At 33.7% G+C, this 6,084-nt stretch overlaps 1 pseudogene; it reads right to left on the bottom strand.

The window, feature by feature from the left end:
* Window positions 1-5,509: 5,509 nt before the first annotated feature.
* The window catches only part of LOC132007028 (glyceraldehyde-3-phosphate dehydrogenase-like), a 983-nt pseudogene continuing 408 nt past the window's right edge, over window positions 5,510-6,084 (bottom strand).

The following is a 6,084-nucleotide window of genomic DNA, read 5'->3' as shown; positions in this document are numbered from 1 at the left end:
TATTTAGAAAATGAATTTATATGTGCTATTTTATTCTCTAATAAAACAAAAGTAATAAAATAAGCATATGTGTAATGCAACAACTCTCTTTTCGTAGATTGTTATCTCTGTATCAGAATTTAAGGATATCCTTCCAGCTTTTATCTAAAGATGCTATGAAAGCAAATCACAACTATACTCATTATGGTATTTTTCTTAAGGACATATCTACAATGTTATTTAATGTCCATATAAAGGCATGCATACAAACACTGTTACATAAACATTCCTTTCACACTTATTTCTGGTTTAGTTAAAGCTAAGCTTCCCATAAATAATAATATGGCTTATAATCATGAAAATGTCTTAAATTTGGCTCAAAATTGTTTAAAATGCCAACAGTATTGAGAATGATTTATTAGGGATGTAAAATTTCCCATGGAATGTACAGATGGCTTTTCAATAAAGTGATAATAAATTAATTAGACCAGCATTTCCCAGTGCTCCTACTAGAGAATATTACTTTCATGGAATATTTAAAATTGGTATGCAAAAAAATTCTTAATGGGTTTGAAAACACTAGGTTAAATGTATATACATTTTTTTCTTATAGGACTTCTTAGTGACTTTAATGTGCTGGTACACATTTTGATTTCCCAAAAGGTGAAGATATTATGCAACATTTCCCAAGCTTATTTGACCATTTAACCATTTATTTACAGGGTATCCCACAAACACAGAAGAGAGAATGTAGCTTTAGATATTTTAATAAATAAGAAATGTTTTGGGAATTTGTATTGCTTCTGAATTAAGGGAAAAGAAAGGAAGTATAATTGCAGCAAGGCTTGCTTAGCCTGCTCCTCTCTAATCTGAAACAGCTGTTTTAATGAATTTGAAGGACATTAAGATATTCTTGTTTGGTCAGGGATGATCTGGGTAAGAGCCATGTTATAGGTCCATATGGAACAGACACACCACAGGAATGAAAAGCACCATAGGGCTTCATCTTAAAAAAACAGAACTATATTTCTAAATACAGATTTCTTTTTTCTTTTTCTTTATTCACTGTATGATTCAATTTATACAATGACCAAGTTTAAAAATCTAATCTATTATGGTGATAGAAGTTAGAGTAGTAACATCTGGGTAGGTATTGGCTGAGAAGGACACAAAGGGTACTTCTAGGTGATGGAACTCCTATATCTAGATCTAGGTGAAGATTATGTATGTAAGCAACTTGATACATTTTTACACATATATATATATAAATTTATATTTATAAATACATATATATGTAAAAATGTATCAAGATGTTTACTGAATATGTGTATACATTATAAGATGTAACATTTACACAATATAGAGTAAATCTTAAAAACATAAATTTAATACTTAAACTTGAGTATTTATCTCTATATACCCCCTCTATATATCTATTCTTGGCTATTCAATACAGATTTCTTTTTTTAAAAAGATTTTATTTATTTATCTGAAAGAGAGAGAATGAGAGAGAGAGCATGAGAGGAGGGAGGGTCAGAGGGAGAAGCAGACTCCCTGCTGAGCAGGAAACCTGATGTGGGTCCTAATCCTGGGACAGGACCTGAGCCAAAGGCAGATGCTTAATCCAGGAGCCACCCAGGTGCCCTCAATACAGATTCCTTAATAGAAATCTCTTAATACGGATATTTAAAGGGAACTCTGCACTGTCCTGGCAACCATATCAACACAAAGAATGGAAGAGTGACTGCACATTCGTAAGTAATATTACATGGTAGCACATATATTTGCCTTTTACTGTTAGAGAGTGGCATACCAAAGGGAAGATGGGCATGCAATCTGCATGCAGTCTGCCTCAGTGAGGAATAAAATGTTATCACTGAGGTTATTTGTAATTGCTGGTGCATGGTGATATTAAAAAAAAAAAAACTTTCAGGAATGTTATCATTATTTTTAAATTCTCCAAAAGCATTTTACCTCCTCAGTGCCTGCATCTGTGAACCACTTCCACTAGCCTATACTTGGTAGTTCACTGCTATTAGAAATTGCTTTTAAATAAATCCCCACTTAAGATGCTAAATTGCTAACAAATTCTCACACAATAACGATTCATCCATATGTCTTTGGAAACATCTATAACAAATTTCTGTCAATACCAGACATTTTCACGTGTGCTAAGATTTATTCAAACAAACAAACAAAAAAAAAACTAGGGAAAAAATTTCGGTAGAACGTCTAAAAAGTGGCATGAATGTGACCATAGAAGTGAGTAGTTATAAACCTTGGCATGATTATTTTGAAATTCACTCAATAAACCTAGAAATTTTGGTTGTATAAATTTACCCCCATATGATCATCTTCTTCATTAAAGTGATACTTAAATTAATTATAACCTGCATCTCTTTTATTTCTTGCATTTTGAATGTACAAGATATTTAAAGTGGACCAAAATGATGTCCCTAACCAGACAGCATATTAGAAGGATGATTATTAATTGGGCTTCTCTAGGATTCCTACCTTCCACAACCCTAATTCTGCTTGTAGTCCTTGTATTTCCTTTTCTCTCCAGAGGTTTTCACTGGCTTTGTGTTATGCCCTCAGTCTGATCCAAAATTACTTTTGCCCCTATGAGTACATCCTCTTTGCATCTCAGAAAGCAATGGCACACTATAAGCTTATTACTTCTTTTATCTGCTGAAAATTGAAAAACAAAAGCCAGGTCAGGACGTGTTAGAGAAATAGAGGATTCGAATGTCTTTCAGCAATATAACCACAATCCAGAATGTGAAGAGGACAGTAGTGGTACTTTACTAGAGCTAGTAGACATGTAGAAAATATAATTGCTAATTAATGATGGGATTAAAGTCAATGTTTGCTAAAATAAGATAATTCTTTTTGTAAAATACAAATGAGCATTTCGTTTCTTGAATTGCTATTAAAAGAATGAAAAATCCATCTGGTCTATTTAGTTTTAATAATAACACACTTTTATCTAAAAGATCAATATTATAATAACTATTTAAAAGATAGAATACTCCAGAAATGTATCAAGTTAAGGAATCTGGCACTTAAAACATCTTGAACCCAATTTCCAACAGTATACAAAAACTAAGGTATATTAGAAACTCAAAATTAGGGGCGCCTGGGTGGCTCAGTGGGTTAAGCCGCTGCCTTCGGCTCGGGTCGTGATCCCAGGGTCCTGGGATCGAGCCCCACATCGGGCTCTCTGCTCAGCAGGGAGCCTGCTTCCCTCTCTCTCTCTGCCTGCCTCTCCATCTACTTGTGATTTCTCTCTGTCAAATAAATAAATAAAATCTTAAAAAAAAAAAAAAAAAAAAAAAAAAGAAACTCAAAATTATACTTTCAGAATCTAGATGCAATTGACAGAGATAACTTTATTTGGAAAATTGAAGGATTCCTGTCTCACATCCTTCTGTTTTCCAAATAGCAATACCTATGTTAATTACCTTTAGAATCTGAAAGTATAATTATAAACTACTAAATTACCACACACACTCAAGATATATATCATTATTTAAAAGAAATCAATAAAATAATAAAATGTCAGCTATTAAAAAATACAAATAATCACTTGTTGAAATAGGACTGAGCTGAGAAATTGTAGTTTTAGATATTCTGTCAGTAATCAGCTATGTGAGGTTGGGTAAGTCTCTTAACTGCTATATCTACAAATGAAAGGGTTTGAGTAGATCACCTTTAAAGTCATTTTCAGCTCTTTTAAAATATATAATTTGCAAAGTGATTACTGTTTGACTTGTAACAACTCATGAAGAGTCAGCTCTTTTCTATTTCTTCAAAGATAATTTTTCATCTTAAAATTTCACATTCTAGTCATGGAAATTTTTTAGCTTTTTAGTCATTTTATTAATGAATTTATGATATCATTCTAATGTATAGATAACAGAGCTTTGGTTAATCCTCTAGGATATCTGATAGTATTAAGAAGAACAAGAATAAGAACAAAATTTCTCGGAATTAATCGTCTATATCTCAGTTGGATCTATGATACACTACATTCAATTTTCTGGTTAAAGAAAAGACCACCACCTCTTTCCATCTGTGACTACTGCCCATTGATTTCATATATATTCAGTTCTGAAACTTTACAAGAGACATGAAGCAAGCCTAACTATAAATTTTTCTTTTTCTTAGAGGTAGCATGATTTAGTTCTTCATACCTACCACCTTGATAATTACTGATGACTGGCTTACATGTGCTTCAATTTGGAAATTACATCAGACTCAAAATACTCTTTATTAGCTCTTAACTTTTTTAAAGGTAAGTTTTTCTCATTTTCTTGTAGGAGAAGTATATTTTATCAAAATGTTGACAATATGAACGTATATTAGAAATATTTCTCTTCCTACATTTGGCTCAATATAGCAAATGTTTACTGAAGATCTCCAAAAGCGAGGTAAAGCACCAATGCTAGAAGTAGGTATTTGCTATGACTTCATAGTTTCTCTCTGTTCATTATATTAGGTGAAAATTAAAGTTTCAGTTGTTTTCTCTAATGTATCATCAGTATTAGGAAACAATTCTCCTAACCATCCATCACATTTAGAGTACTAACTTATTGTTATTTCTACATCTCTTGATGATTTTAATGTAGAAACTTTATTCAAAGAATCACATCTAATATAGCTTCTAGAGAGTAGTATTCAAGTGTACTGATAATTTTTATTTATAGAAGAATATGCTTAGAAAACATCTTGAAGCTATTAATAACTCCTCTTCAATTAAAGACATAGATTAAAATTCTGTGAGCATATTTGTCAAGTGATTTCTCTCCTTCTGAGAACAGTAGTATGTAGAAACAGAAACCCAAATCAAACCAAATAGATAAAACATGAATGTTTCACTAAATTTCAGGAATAGAAAAAAAATTGATAGTTATTGGCTCTAATTCTATATATTACAGGTAATGTGCTACTCTAGATAAATGAAAATGATTTCTTTTGCAGATCTAGGCTTTAGGATTTTTCCTAGTGAAGTAGGATAGAATATATAAGCAGAAATACACACACACACACACACACACACACACACCATACTTTGGTCTTTGGAATCATATTATGATTCTCCTCTTGGATCTGTAATTTTCCAACTTTAAATAACTTTACTTATTGTAAGTTTTCTAATCTATAAAATGGAGACAATGAATGATATCTAGTTTACTGGGTTATCATAAAAAGTAAACTAAACAAAATATGGGCAGCAGAGTGAAAATATATCTTTTAAACTGTTGGTAACAGATTTCCTCTTATGAAGGGAACTGCTTTTATTCAGAAAAAGTAAACTATTGAGGCTGAGTATATTATACTTTATTGATGGTACATGAAAAAGTAGGGCTCCCTAAGTCCTTCCTCTTTGTGGTTCTGGGGTGGAAACTGTAGAAGTCAGGAAATTCTCAGTGTGTTGGGGAGATTGAGTTGAGTCAAGGACTCCTGAGCACCTGAAGGCCTCTCTTGTGCTCTCACTGGGGCTGGTGGTCCAGGGAGCTCTTACTTTTTAGAGGCTATGTGGGTCATAAATTCTACTTATTGCCATAGCCAAATTTATTGTCATTCTAGGAAATAAGCTAAAAAAGGTGGTTGTTGAGGGCAATGCTGCTCCAGAATCAGAGATGGGAGAGTGGGCGTCCCTGTTAAAGTTGCAGAAAACAGTCTCGTCCTCAGTCTCGTCCTCCCTTTAGGGAACCCTCTGATATCTGTTTCACCACCTTCTTAATGTCACTGTATTTGGAAGCTTTCTCTAGGCAACAGGTCAGATTCCTGTTTGACACATTGGGGGTTGGGACACAGAAGGCCATGCCAGTGAGCTTCCCATTCAACTTGGGGATAACCTTGCCGACAGCTTAGTTGTGTCAGTAGAAGGAGGGGAGATGTTCTGGGCATCCCTTTGATCATCATGCCACAGCTTCCCAGAGGAGTCATCCGCAGTATTTTGGATGGTAGTGATGGCATGGACTGTGGTCATCAGTACCTCCACAATGCTATAGTAGTCATGGATGACCTTGGCTGGGTCGGGGAAAACAGGTGATGGCAGTACAAGAAGCATTATGGTCAGTCTTGGAGTTCTCATTC

Source organism: Mustela nigripes, chromosome X (assembly GCF_022355385.1).
Source record: "Mustela nigripes isolate SB6536 chromosome X, MUSNIG.SB6536, whole genome shotgun sequence".
NCBI classification, from domain to species: domain Eukaryota; kingdom Metazoa; phylum Chordata; class Mammalia; order Carnivora; family Mustelidae; genus Mustela; species Mustela nigripes.
Note: the sequence above shows the minus strand (reverse complement) of the source record. Positions and strands in the feature narration are given on the sequence as shown.